At 42.4% G+C, this 15191-nt stretch overlaps 1 long non-coding RNA gene across 1 annotated transcript in view; it reads left to right on the top strand.

Annotated features, from left to right (window-relative positions):
• Window positions 1–3607: 3607 nt before the first annotated feature.
• The window catches only part of LOC144225361 (uncharacterized), a 33287-nt gene continuing 21703 nt past the window's right edge, over window positions 3608–15191 (top strand). Inside the window, exons 1-3 of the long non-coding RNA XR_013333275.1 lie at window positions 3608–3759; window positions 4027–4135; window positions 13285–13397. This is a non-coding gene — a long non-coding RNA (uncharacterized LOC144225361). The remainder of the gene's footprint in view (window positions 3760–4026; window positions 4136–13284; window positions 13398–15191) is intronic.

Below are 15191 nucleotides of genomic sequence, written 5' to 3' on the forward strand. Positions count from 1 at the left end.
CCTCTGCATCAAGGCCACCTCTATTTTTTTTTTGCATCTAGCCCCTTCCCTATAATAGGCTCAACCACAAGGGGCTTTAGGAAACCATTTTTTGAAAAACAGATGTTAAAGCAGTTATCTTCCCAGCCCTGTCTACCATTGACACATTCAAGTGATCAAATCCTGCTCACGGTTAGCCAGTTTGACAAAAACATCCAGGAAATTTTTCTCAATTCAGAAACTGCTTTGAAGATCTGTCTCATATTAATGATCACAAACTGCTCTGTAAATGACCTTTTTTTGAGAATGAGGCTGATGAAAACCTTACAGCATATAAATAGGACCCAAAGTCATCATTCAAATCCTATTAAAAGAGTGTTAACACAGACATGCTTCACAGTCTCAGTGCATGAACATCACTGAAAAATCTCACAGAGCTCGTGGAATACGAATCCATAAGACATTTTATAAGAGCACAGTGTACCTTTCCTCCTTTTTGACACCATGAGATGCTGCCTAGTCTGTTGTGCTTAACAAAAAAAGAAGACATGACAGGTGTAAAAGAGACCTCTGGAGAGTACCCAGAGCCCGAGAGGACCAGCCACTGGTTTCCTTCTCTCTCCTTTTGCAGGACACAAAGTGGCAGTTCTCTCTTAGGACTTCACCACTCTGGTTCGCTATTATAGACTGGAGCAATCAGCAAAGGTCAAGGAGGAGAAGGTGGTCCAGTGCAGACTGGACCTGCACTGGCATAGCTGATATCTGGACAGACAGACCCTGCAGCAGGCACTGACAGAGTAACTAGGATACAACAGAAAGACAGCATGATCTCTAAAAACCCAGAAAAGTTCAGTGTGGATGGACGGTGATGGATACTAGGCAGATACAAGGATGGGACAGTTGTGTCCATAGACTCTGGGTTCCTGCAGCGGTGTTGGAGAACAGCCACACCAGGGGAGCCCACCAGTACTCCCGCCGCAGGTTGGTGACATGCAGCGGTAATAGAAACAAGACAGAAGCCTGTTTGTAGACAGAGCAGGATGGAATCCAGTCTACCAAAGCAGCACCTCAGGTGTAGGAATGATGCTTAAGTGGAGTTATCAAAATTGGTGTCAATGGTGTGGTTGTTGAAACAGCCCAAGACAGAATGGGGACAGGAGCAGTGCCTGGGTGGCCCAGTGGGTTAAGAGTCTGCCTTTGGCTCAGGTTATGCTCTCACAGTTTGTGAGTTTGAGCCCCACATTGGACTCTCTGCTGTCTGTGCAGAGCCCACTTCGGATCCTCTGTCCCCTCTCTCTCTCCCTCACTCTGCCCTTTCCCTGCTCGTGCTCTCTCTTTCTCCAAAATAAAAATCAATAAAAACTTAAAAAAAAAAAATGGGGACAGGAGATCAAGCCTGAAATAGCAGCAAGAGTGATGCAGGCTCTCCTCCTAGGAGATTGCTCAGTCAGTCCTGTCCTAGTGATATGTCAAATGGATAAGAAGGCACAGAAGACCTCATCTATTGATTAGAAGAAGGAGTACAAAGTAGAGAAAGGACAAAGCATAACATTTTGGGCCCAGAGCTTTTATGCAAATCTTTGGCATGGAAATCCTAAACTGGAAACCAATATGTTACAAGAAAGGAGGATCTGAGCCCCATTTTGTTAGATACTATTATTTGCAAGTTACAATTTTCTGGAAAAAGTTTTTAAGCCCGTTTGCAATAATGGTGGTGAAGTTCAGGGTGTAAAGAGATACTGATACTGACTTCACCTGCACGTGGACAATGAGGATCCATGAGATTTAAAATAGTGAGGCTTAGCAGGTTATCATGAACTTACTTTCCCTCAGGTTTTGGCCAGTTTGGAAGAGCCTAAGCCAGGCAGTAGGAGTAAGATGTTCAGAAACACATCTGCTGACCGCAAGAATAGGTAAGAGAGGCTTAGCTGCATCCTATTATTGGTGGACACCTGAAGCTTGAGCACTATTGGGATTAGCAAAACATAGCCTTGGAAACGACACTGAGCATAGGCTGGACTAAAGGACCCCCTCTAAAAGGCATCTTCACACCTATTTCCAAGATTTTGGGGGGTGATCATTTTTAGTGTCCCTTCTTGAAGCTAAGTAAGACCCCATGCCCTCCTTCCATTGGGCTTCCTCTAAAGTATCATTGAAATTTTCTTTTTTGAAACCCCACCTTCCCTTTTGATTTACTTTTGGGTGCCGTTTATGAACATACCTAATGTACATGGATGGAAAGAAGAACAGAAACAAAATCAAGGGCCCCCACCTAATTATACCTGTGGAAAAGTCATCTGAAGAAAAGGTGAGAAGATCCCTTTTGCATGACACATTAAAAATAATTTATGGAGAACCCCTCCCTTCCAGCTAAGGAGGTGGTCAAGATGAGAGGATAAATCTTTAAAAGAATAATGTTTTCAAAATCAGGTTCCTTGTCCTCAGATCCTTTGATGTATGAGTGTAATAGTAGGTAGGACACATAGTGAAATATACATGAGATTGTCTGAGAGAGCAGAGCTCAGTGGAGGAAATATTAGTGTTTACATCAAAACTCAATTGGAACACTCATTTCAAGACGATAGTTTGTTATGTTGAATGCAATTTAGCTCTACAAGGATGTTTTCTTGCTGTCTCTAGGACTCCCCCCATTCCTGCCCCAACCCTGTCCCTACTTCCTCTCTCTTTTTCTCCTCCGTGTGACTATAAGGAAGCAAAGCACATCCACCTTGTGATTTGTTCTTGTGGCTGCCAGACTGAAAAGAGAAGGAAGAATAAGAGGTAGAACAATTCTCTAGATTTGTGGAGACTTAATCAGACAATTTTAAACAAAGAAGAAATTAATGCAAAGAGGATGATTTCCTTGTAGAAAAGCAACCAAAGAAACTAGCTGCAGGCAAGAATATCTTCCTCCTCCCTTTCCTCAGCTCTTATTCCTCTTGCGCACACTTTAAGAGAATTCAACCATAGCAAAAAGAAGTGGCGGCAAGACTGACCTTGTTGTGAGAGCCAGCCTGGTTAAGAGCAGCTTCTGCAGCTCTCGAGGCAGCGGTCTCATTGGCTAATGCAAACTTGGATGCAGGCAGAGATTGGCATGTCCGTCATCTCTGCATGCAGTCAGTCCCCCAGTCAACAAGCATTTAGCAAGGAACCGCTGCGCACAGCCTTTCCAGACCTCCGTGTGGGGCCCAAAGAGGAGTGCTTTTAAAATGTGGTAAGGCTTTTCAGCATCCTTCACTTACACTCTTGAATGGGGAGGCTTCCTTCTCAGCAGGATCTTGTTTTTCTCATCGGGCAGTTTCTGTCAAGCTGCGCTATAGGAGGACTGCAGGTGCCTTGGCATAGTGGAGCTGGCAAACCGAAGGCATGGTGGTCGTTTCCTCCCCTCCACACCTGGCTTCACGGAGCATCTCCCTCCATCCTTCAGCATGACTTTGCCCTCAGCAGGGAGCAGACAGGCCTGAGCACAAACCTGCACACAGGTGCTAAGCTACATTTCAAGAGTGGAGGAGAGCTGCTTTTCTGTGTGTGGCTGGCTACATAGGTAATATGTGGCTATTATGATGTGTCAGAATCCTTTGTTTCCAGACTCTGATATGCAAGGCCCAGTGACAATGAGGGAGGGAGATGATTCCCCTCTAGAGGTTTTGTGGTCTCCCTCTTGACCCTGGTAGCAAATATCCTTTCTTCTTTCTAAGAAGCTTAGAAGCTCTGTAACCTGAGTATGAGAGAAGGAAAAAAAAAAGAAGAAGAAGAGACAGAAGATGAGAGAACATAAATGTAAGAATTAGAAGTAACTACAAAAAAATCATTTATCTTAATTTTGGTTTTGAATTTAGGAATGTGAGAGTCAGAGAGAGGAGTGGCTTGAGGTTTTATAGATAGTTGGTGGCAAATCTAGAATTCAAAATCATATCCCTTGACTGTGAATATCACCACAGATCTCATTCATGACATCTGAGTATTAGAAGCTGTAAAGACAATGGGTGCTGATAAAAGTTTTCCAAAATTCTAATTTTCACCTGAAAATTTTGGCATTGATAACAGGTACGGGTTTTCTTCTATGAAGTAATTGGCTTCCTTCCTTCACTTTTGAAAAAATGACTGGCAAGTTCCTGAGTCTAAATAACCATGGACTGGACGTTGTTATTTTCAGGTAAATATCACGCTCTGTGAAAACAGCTAGTTCAGCTTGCAACTCAGGTGCAAGTGCATTTCCTTGTGACAACATTGTACTTGAGTGTGCAAGAGAAGTGCTTTGTGTGAACTTCCCATTTCATTACACAGAATATTAAAAAACATTAATACTCAAGAGTTGAGATCTAATAAAATTAATTTTTTTACTATTTAATGAAGGACATTATTTTTAAGTTTATTTGTTTATTTGTGTATATATATATATAGAGAGAGAGAGACAGAGAGACAGAGAGACAGAGAGACAGAGACAGAGAGAGTGAGAGACAGAGAGACAGAGAGAGCGATGGGGCAGAGAGAGGGAGAGAGAGAATCCCAAGCAAGCTCAGCACTGCCAACACAGATGTAGGGCTCGAACTCACAAACCACAAGATCATGACCTGAGCTGAAGTCAAGAGTCGTATGCTTAACCAACTGAGCCACCGAGGAGCCCCTAATGAAGTCCATCCTTAAGTGAAACTGGCTTTGGGGAGTTTCAATGTGGAGGTGAAGATCATAACGACACTGGTACAAGTTGCTGCTGATCCTGTGGTTTGTGCTAAGGCTCTGGCAGTTTTGCTTTTGCAAAAAGCTAATTGGTTTTTGCCACATGAGTGCAAATATCAACATGATAAAAAAGCAAAAAAAGTCTTAATATCATTATGAAAATAGCTCTGCCCTCACAAACTCCCTGAAAGGTCTTGGAGGCCCTCAGAGATCTATGGATAATATTAGATCATTATGAATCATTATCATATGAATCACTAAATTAAAGAGTCCGCAGATGTTTTGAACATCAAGGTGCTGGGCCCAGAAACTTTTGAGATTTCAAAATATCTATAAGGTAACAAGTGTTGGGGTGGCTATTCAACCTGCAGACAAGTCCATAATGTTGATCTGTGATATTACTGCATTGATCTCTGAACGATACTACATAGAATCAATAGTTCTTACCACTGCGTCTTTAGGCTAGAAATCCACATGGTTGTCATGGGGAAAATTTGGTTAGTTTCAATGACCAATGATACAGGTCTTTTCAAATTATCACAGGTCTGAAGCTTATGGCAAAGTTTCCCTGGCGCTGTCATTTCCTGGTTTAACCTTGGCCCCACTGGAGGTGACTTAGGTCAGTGAGGCTACAACTGATTTGGAAACCACTGTGAGGGTATCTTCAAAGTCCAGTCTTCCTTTGTCTCCTGAAGTGCAATTATTACTGCTTCTGTATATTGAATGTAAAAAAGCCTTGCTGTTTTATTTTTATCTTTGTCTTCAAAATAGGCTACTCTCTCTCTCTCTCTCTCTCTCTGTGTCTCCCTCTGTCTCCTTCTTTCAAAATAAATAAAGAAAATTAAAAAACATGAAAATGGGGGGCCTGGGTGGCTCAGTCAGTTGAGCGTTTGAGTCTTGATCTTTTCTCAGGTCATGATCTCACGATCCATGACTTTGAGCCCCACATCAGGCTCTGCACTGATAGTGTGGAGCCTTGGAATTCTGTCTCTCTCTCTGTCTCTCTCAAAATAAATAAAGAACCCTTAAAAATAAATAAATAAATAAAATAAAATAAAATACTTAGATTATACATAGACTCTCAACAATGGACAGAAACCTTGGCAAAAAGCTGCCTTGTCCTGGGAGATGCTGAGAAACACAGAGGGGAAGCACAAAAGAGGGGTGGGGGCATTTGGGGTGCTAAGCCTAGACAAAGCCCTTGACCTCTGAGAATTCTTTCAAGATGCTGCCATGGTGGGAGGGGGACTGTTTCTTTTTACTGAAATGAGAAGGTTCCTGAAATGTTACCATAATGTAGAAATCAAGGCAAGAAGAACTCTCTAAATTCTTCCCTGGTGTACTGCCTTCTCAATGTAACATGTCTTTCCTATCTTACTTGCCTCTATTCTTCCTAGAAACCCCCATGTTTCAGTATATCAAATAATCAGGATGTCCACCAGCACTCCTCGCCCCTCCCCCCACCCCACATCATAACACCATGATCCTTTGTGTCATTAATGCCCAGTATTCAACCTGTTTCCTCTATCTGGAATGTTCCCCTACACCCTTTTCTTTCTGAGAAGCTTCTATCCATTCTTTAAGTCTCATGTCATGTCTCCTTCTCCCTAGTCAGAATCAAGCCCTTCCTCCTATGTATTTTGATAGTTTCAATCATGCTACATTTAAACATTTATTATATTATGGCTAAGCATTTACCTAACTTTATGAGTCAGCTTGAAATTCTTCAAAAGCACCGGGTGGATGTATATTGAGTAAAACAGACATGGTTCTGGCACTCAAGATATTCCCAGTCTGGTAAGGAAGGTAGGTAATAAACCAGTAAAGATAAAGTATACTATAATGTGTTATAAAGAAAATAAGCATGTAGTGTTAGGGTGTTTTATTTGCTTTGTGAATTATAAACACTTAGAATATTGTCTTATACATTGCATGAGTTCAACATATTTTTGGCCATGCGTACACCCTCAATGGGCACATGAAGATCAGAGAAGACTCTGTGGGAAATCCAATACATTTATGGAAGGATATGTAATAAAGGGGCTGTAACAGAGATATGGGCAGAATTCAGGAAGCAAATGTGATGATGATGTACTTACTGATGTGGGCTGTAGCTTTGAGAAAAAGACAGTCTAACAGCAGCTGGGCTAAGGATCCTCAACTCCTCTCTCCTCGCACCTGCCATCTTCTGCTTGGGCAAAACACTGGCCAAACCCAACCACAAGCTGAAGGCAAGGGAGCCTGGCTGATAATGTCTGTAGAAGTCAGTCTCCAAGGGCACAGACAGGGCAGAAAGGGTGAAGAATGGGACTGGAAAAGCAGTCCATCCAGAAGCAGAAGGACCAGCACACGTGATCAAGTGTGTTCCCATTAAATCTAGCTAGCCTTTGACCTTGTACAATTCAGAATCACATTCCATGCCAACCTGAGGTCTACACTCTGCCCCTCTAGGTGACGGAATTTCTGTGAGGGGTATTCCCTTGGGCTCCAGAGCCAAGCACTTAACATAGGATTCTGGCTACCTGTGTACAGGATACAGAACCCTGCTTGAGTAAAATGAAAGACAAAAGATAAAAGAGTGAGAGATGTAGTAATATCTTTCCCCTGGAGGAGTTGTCAATCCATTTTATGAAGAAAACAATGTCCATGAACGAAATTTTGCACTTACTAAGCCATATATAACAATTAAAAATTAATATAGAATCATCTGAACATTCCACATGCTTGAGGGCTTGGCAGAGATTTGCCGTGATCAGAATCAGGTTGAATTAATCAGGCAACAGTGTCTTAGAGTTTAGGATAAAGTCCAGTCAAATTGAGTTTAAAGGAATGTTGCCCTCACCCTGAGAACAGACATTTTCTCCAGACATTTAATTTGGGGGACCCTTGAAATTAGTAGCTGATTTCATAGTAAATTTATTCTTTCATGTGTCCTGGTTTATCTCCATTTTCACAGAGAGAGACATTCTCTTTATGATTAGAGATTTACTAAATCTTGGGAGAGATTTAACATTGATCTAGCTTATCTTATTGATTTCCAATTCCCCAGAGACTCTAAACAGGTATTGATTGAGATATTTATGCAGCTAATCATTCTGTACTCATGTTACCTATGCCTGTCTCTTTCCTATTAGGGTATGAGATAGTTAATGAAATTACAGTCAGTTTTATATCAGATGTTCAGGAATGACACCAGATTACTTTTTAGTAGATGCCAAATATAGCATGAAAATTATTTATAACTTATTCTCTACCCCCCCTCCCCTCCGAAATCCATGACAGTTGGAGTACTTTGAGTGTTAAGGTTTTAAAATTATTATTTCTCTTACAACAAAGGCAGCTCACCCAGGAGGTAAGTCACCACTTGAAAGTATGTTTCTCAACTCGAAGTTTGCAGAGTAGGCTGAAAGGAGACAGTTGAACTTTCCACAGTGTTATGAGTAGAGAGAAGACTCAGACGTTCCCCTGCTGCTCACTGATAGATCAGAACAGTCCCTGCCAGTTGCTTTTAAATCCTTATATGTCTTTCATCTATGCTTATGCGATAATGCACCCAACCAAGGAAGGCAGCCAATGGATAGGTGAAAATAAATAATAAATAAGTTGAAGAAAATAGAGCACAACACAAGAAAGAGAGTGAATGGAGGTGGGAAAGAGACTTTTTTGGGTGGCATGGTTGGGCAAAGTCTCTCTAGGGAGGAGGCATTGGAACAAAGAACTCTATGATCAGAGCTAGCTGTGATTAGAGCTGGGAGCAGCAGGTGAGGACAGCTGGAGCCTCGTGCGAAGCTGTGGCACAGTGAGGAAGGCAGGCAGGCACAAGTAGGTAAGTGGTGGGCAGAGCAGCCTTTGGGGCCATGTACAGCAGGCTCTTAGGGGAATTTTTTAAATGTTCGGGTTGTACTATAGGCATAATGGAAAGCTCCTGAGGTTTTGAGGCAGCAGAGGCATGATCTATCAGCATTAGGGAGCAAATGTGAGGCACTGAGACCAGTAGGAGGCTGCTGTGTGGTCCTCTGCTTGGACTGGGGGAGGAGTGGAGTGAATGGGGCAGACTGAGATCCAGAACGTAGTCAGAGCTTGCATCTGCTGATGGATTGGACATGACAATGAGAACATAGGAAAAAAGATAATGTGTAGGGTTTGGCCTGAGAAAGTAGGAATGGCCGTGCCATTTACCAATGGAAACATGTGAGGAGGAACACTTGATGGAAGGAGATGGATGGTGAAACCAATGGGTCAGTTGTGCTCAACTTGCATTTATTTAGGGCCCTCCTAGCCATCCAGGTGATGTCATGCGGATGGTGAGGTGGAGGGGGGAGCCTGGCACTAGCGTGTCTGTTTCATAGCCCAGCCAGAAAGAAGACGCAGGATTGCAGTAGAGAGTGATGATCAGAAAAAGGAAGATGAGTCAGCGAAGACTGAGAGAGAAGGTAGAGAAAAAGGTAAGAGAAAAGCCAAGTGAGCGGTTCCCAGAATCAAGTAAGGAAAATGCTTCCAAGGAAAGAATGCATCCACTGTGATCAATGCCACCGAAGGGCTGAGTACAATGAGAGAAATTTTAATCATTGTTTTTGGCAGGAAGGAGTTCACAGGCGACCTTGACAATAGCAATTTCAATAGCATAATGGGAACAAAGCCTGATTGGAGTGGATGGAAATCAGGGGATAGAAAGTGAAAAGTGCAAAACAGAGAACATACGTGAATTTTAAAAAAGAGATTTATTGTGAAAGGGGGCAGGGAAACAGGGCACTTGCTGGAGGGGAGGGCGTGGAGCCAAGGAAAGGATTTTAATGTTTATGATGATGATGATGATAATAACCATTGTCATCACAATCATAATGCCTACCATTTATTGAGTGCATACCATGCGCCTGGCACTGTGCCAGGCTTTCTCCATCCATGATCTCATTGGACCTTTCAGCAAACTTAGCAAGAAGGCTCTGATATTATTATCAGTTTCGAGGTGTGAGAACAGAGAAACCTGGGTCCGAAATCTGGTGAGTGATAGAGCGCAACCCAGTCTTTTAAAGGTAGCTCATGGATACGGTCCCTTTAAAACATCAGCTGAAAATGGGTGAAATTCTGAACTGCACCTAGTCAAGACCTATTTTGGTTGCAAAGGATAGAATCCGAGCTCAAACTGGCTTAAGAAAAATAAAGTGAGAGAAATTTAATTCATGTATCTCAAAAATCCAGAAGTAGATCTGATTTCAGGTATAACAGGATTCACGGGCTCAAACAGTGTAATTAGGATTTAGTCTCTCTATCTCTGCACCACTGGGCTCTGCTTTGTACTCTGCTGCCTTTATTCCCAGGGAAGCTTTCCCCACGTGGTGGTCTCCAGCTGCTCCTGGCTTACATCCAACAGTTTGGAAAACCCAGGGGCCAGACTCACAGAGTCACGGGATGGGTGGGGGGAGATGAATCTTCTCACAGGACTGGAGTCCCCTCCTCAGCCATGAAACAATTCCTAAACCCTAATGGCACAGTATGATTTCATGGGCTGGGCCTGGGACCCAAGCCTGCCTCCAGAGCCTAAAGGCCTGATGTGGATATAGAGGTTGTTCTATGAAAGAAATATCTGGGTGATATTCACCAAAAAAGAGCTATGGAGGAGGCCAAAATGTCCACTAAACTATGAATGCATTCAGATATTTCCTCTTTTAGAAAGATTTCTAGAATATAAATTCTAAGAGGACAGAGACCTTTCCGGTCTTGCCAATAGTCTCTTAGCACCTGAGGGGCACCTCATAAGCTCATGTTCAATCAAGTTCAAACATATGTATATATGTTTATTATTTATTTATATATTTATTTATAAAATGTATTTATTTTGAGAGAGAGAGCGCACAAGTTGGGGAAGAACAGAGAGAGAGGGAAAGAGAAAGAATTCCACTCAGACTCTGCACTGCCAATGCAGAGCCCGACATGGGGCTCAAGCTCATGAACCTGTGAGATCGTGACCCAAGCTGAAATCAAGAGTCAGATGTTAGCTGACTGAGATACCTAGGTGCCACTATTTATTTATTTTAAGAGAGAAAGAGAGAGGGAGAGAGCAAGCACAGGATCTTGTGGGAGAGGGACAGAGAGAGGGAGGGAGATAGAGAGAGTCCCATGCAGTCTCCTTGCTGTCAGTGCAGAGCCGGATACAGGGCTTGAACCTGCAAACTGTAACATCATGACCTGAGCCAAAGTTGGACAGTTAACCAACTGAGTTTCCCATGCACCTCAAATGTAAATTTATATTTTAATGTTTATTTTGTGAAAGAGAGTGCACACACACACTCACAAATGGGGGAGGAGCAGAGGGAGAGACTGACAATCTGAAGCAGGCTCCACACTCAGCCTGGAGCCTGACACAGGGCTTGATCCAAGGACCCTGAGATCATGACCTGAGCCAAAATCAAGAGTCAGATGCTTAGCTGACTGAGCCACTCAGGTGCCCCCAAAAGTGTATTTTTTTTAAGGAATAAATGACTTCAAGTGATTCTCTTATACTGGATTTATTTACTTAATTTTAGTTGGACAGCTCTTCATGTATTTGAAACACATCATTACTTTTCCTACCTGAAGTTTTCCAACTTTCTGAAACCCTTAGTTTATTTGGGAACTGTATTTGCCGTTAATGCCCCCCTCTTCAGAACAGTGTTTTTTGATGTTATTTTATTCAAAGGGGGGAAAACTGCCTGGGCACAAAAACCACAGCTCTTGCTGTGTTGTCCCCTGAGGGTAAGAACCTGAAGGTTTAGCCAGAATTGAAATCCCTACAAACTCTAATGAAGCTTTGCTTTGTCTCACCCTTGGGGGTTTATTTCCTCCTCACTGACTCCAATAAGGTGAGGCAGAGCTCTGGGGAAAGACAGGTACATGACAAAAAGCTTGTTTGGGTGTATTTGCTTCTGACGCTGGAGTGCCTGTGGCAGAACCATCCATCTGGAAAACTCTCAAGTGAGTGCAGAGATGAACACTGCACTATCCTCATAGATGACCTGAAATTTGCATTGTGTGTAGTGTCAGTATGAGGATGCTGAAGGCCCTTTAATTGTAGAAAAAGAAATTTGAGTTTTCTGTAATGATGGGAGGAGCTTATAATAAAAAATCAAGAAGCTCCATCCTGTCCTACATAAACTGAATGCCTTCTCGAATGTTTAGAGGCTATTTTTACCATAGCAAAACCTTATGTAGAGCTATATGGAAGAGAAGCATGGCATAGTATCTTGGACAGGAAGTGGCAATTTATCACAAAGATAAAGGGCATGGGCTCCAGAGCCAACCGCCCAGCTTCAAACCCTAACTCCCCCTTTCTTTAATTAGCTGACTGCAGGCCAGATGCTAATCATCTGCATCTCAGTTCCGCTGTTGGTAAAATATCGATAATAAAAAAGTAGTACCTCATAGATGCTAGATATATCAGTTGATATATTTAAATCATTCAAAGCAGTGCTTGGCACATAGAAATCAATATATGTTTGTTTCTATTGTTACTATTTTGAATGAGAAAAAGACAGGAGTGTAAGTATGAGCGTGCATAAAAAATAGGAGCTTTGGTCTGAATATTCAGAAGAAACAAGTTGTGTGTGTGTGTGTGCTGAGAGGAGGAGGAAGAGAAGCAGGAGGAGGAGGAGAAAAGGTTGGTTCTGAGACTGATCGCATCTGGCTGTTGGCAAAATATTTTCACATTCTAGGAACTGAGAGCACCTGTTGGCTGTTTCACAAGTTTAAGAGCAATTGCTCTGAAGTCAGAAATGGAATTAATGTCATGAAAAGAACCAGAGGCTGATGTGAATAATTAAGCCTCCTAATGAGAGCATTAATATTTCCCCAATAGATTGATTTAGTGTTTCTCTTGCTGGGATTGTTGCACAAACTTACCTGAACTGGCCATTTATCTTGATTGCTCAGGACAAACTGCACCGGCAAAAAAAAAAAAAAAAAAAGAAGTTAAAAAACCTGGTAGACCACCTAATTTCATACTGACAACCCTAAGGACATAGGAAGATAGCACTACACCTAGGAACTCATGAGCCCACGGGATGATTCTGAGTAGGAGAGATTTCCAAGGAAGTCATCTCTGGGCTTCAGCTTACTATGCTTTACTAATTTTTATGTGAACATGGGCTTACCCACTCAGCCCCTTCCTCCAGCATTTAACGTGCTAGAAACTTGTACCTCCCAAGGTTGCTGATGCCAACTTTGCTGTAAGCATGAGAATACTCATGCTATTCGACAAGCAGGCTAGTAATGATGCTTCAGTCAGGGTCCAACCACAGCATTGGGGCCAGGAGGAGACATACACACATCTAAATGGATTTTCCCAAAGGATGGTTTGCCCAAATGTGGGCCAAGTAAGGTCAGGGTTCTTAGGGTAGGCAACCAGGAAGGGAAACACATGAACAGGTAAGAACTTTACTGGCATGAGCTGAAGTTCGTTGTCCTAAGGTGACAATCAGGGAAGGAAGGTTTAGGGAGAAGGGAGAACAGTGGTCGATCCAGGGGTCCCGTCTCCATCACGGAGGGTCTAAGCCTTCCAATGGTTTAGTTCGACCATTTTGATTCTTCCTTTTGATTAACTTAAAGTCATCAACTGGGTATTTCAATCATATCTGCAAAATCTCTCCACAGCAGCACCTAGATTACTGTGTTGTTGAATAACTGGGAGAAGTCTTCTGACTCCATGTCCAAGCAGCTGCTTCCTCTCTGTCCTCATGTTCACCTGAAACTCCATTGTACTCCAGGTAATGGGAAACATATGGGAAAGAGAATTCTGGAGACTGGAGTTCAGTCTATCCAAGCCAACACATCAAAAACTAACACAAATGGAGAGCAAAGGACAGCAGTGAAAACAGTTCCTAAGATAACTTTGACCTGCACATTGTCAAGGAAGCAGGTCAGGTTTTGAGGCCACATTGATCTCAGTTTGCACATTATTTTATTGAGATCAACACCTCATGTCTCTGAGCTAGTTCTTAGATTCCAAGCATGTTCACATCTGCAATCCATTTCCATTTTGCTTTGTTTGGCTTCGAGCTTTATCTAACCCTTTCAGATAGGTGCTGTGGGTATCAATCTCCTTCAGTTTACAGGTAGAGAATCTGAAGGCCAGAGAGGAAGTCATGCGGTCAGTGTGAGGTAGGCCAGATAAGCCGAAATCTTCTGATTCCATGTCCAGGACTCAAGACATGTCTGAGACTGCCCAGGATGAGATTCAGCTTGCTTGGTGTCTCGAGCACTATCTCCTCTGATAATACTTTCCATTACTGCCAAGTCTTTAAATGAATCGGAGATGATCCGAGGTGGTCATGTCCAAAAAATGACTCTGGGCTCTCCTTGTCGATGGAGAAATTCTACTTTAGGTAACTGAGAGTCTCAGAAAATTAAAGATCACACAGAAGCCAATGTTGTACTCCTAGGAAACTCCATATTTGAAAGACAACCTTTAGATTGTAAGCCCCATAAGGGCCGCAAGTTCTATCCGTGTCATTCACTGTTGTATCCATTAGGTTCAGAGTAAAATCTGTCACGTAGCAGGCTTTCCATAAATATTTTTGTATAAAGATTAATGTAAATGAAGCTATAAATCCTGAATCCATAGGGAATATTTATGTGTTATTGAGGTTTTGTAAAGTAAGATCATCTGGACTTTTAAACATACTGTGTTAATTAACAGTACTAACTTACTTGCCACTTCATGGTCAAAATGCGCATTATGCATGGTGGGCATCCTGGGGCACATGTTCTAAACATCTTCAAAGAGCCAGGTCCTAGAACAATCCAGGAGGAGACAGAGGTCCCTGTCTTAATCTTGCAAGACGATGTCCCTCTGGGGCACAACAGCAAAGCCTTTCTTGGTATGAGCTGCATCTCCTAGAATTAACTGATCTTTTGTCCTGGGGTATCTTGTTGATAGGAACCAACCAGGAGCCCATAAGAAAAAATGATAGTTTTTTTCCCAAATAAGTATATGCCATAGACAAAGGGAAGCTTTTACTTCTTCTGAAGGCAACACAGAGTCACAAGATTAATTAACCTGCAATATACTGAGAGCTGCTTTTATCCAGCAGGCACTTTCTATCTGTATAGAGTGTGTAGTTTCTGGCTCCAAATGGTATCTGTTCACTGCTTTCTTTTACAGGATTTTAGCAATCTTTCATAAGTGGCAAATTGTCCTTGTGATGGTCAGTAGAGAGCAGGGGTTGAGGTGGGCTGTTCTGCCATCATCCTTCTTGCCTTTGCACATTAATTTCAAAGTTAGTTCACTTCTCTGATAAAATGGGGATGATAAGAGTATTTGCCTCACAGAACTGTGAGAATGAAAATGTGTTAATCATGTAAATCATGTAGAACAGTACCTGGCCTGGCATAAGTTCTCAGTATCATCAGTACTATTAGTATACTGGTTGACATCGTTATTGAATTAGTAGGACATAATATTTGGGGAAGAGGAAGTCAATCTCTTTAGGAAGCCTGGGATCTCAAGCCTTGTACGAGTGTGTGGGGAGGACAGTGGCCCCATGGACTTCTCCACCAAG

Source organism: Crocuta crocuta, unplaced genomic scaffold, assembly GCF_008692635.1.
Source record: "Crocuta crocuta isolate KB4526 unplaced genomic scaffold, BGI_CrCroc_1.0 scaffold172, whole genome shotgun sequence".
Taxonomy (NCBI): domain Eukaryota; kingdom Metazoa; phylum Chordata; class Mammalia; order Carnivora; family Hyaenidae; genus Crocuta; species Crocuta crocuta.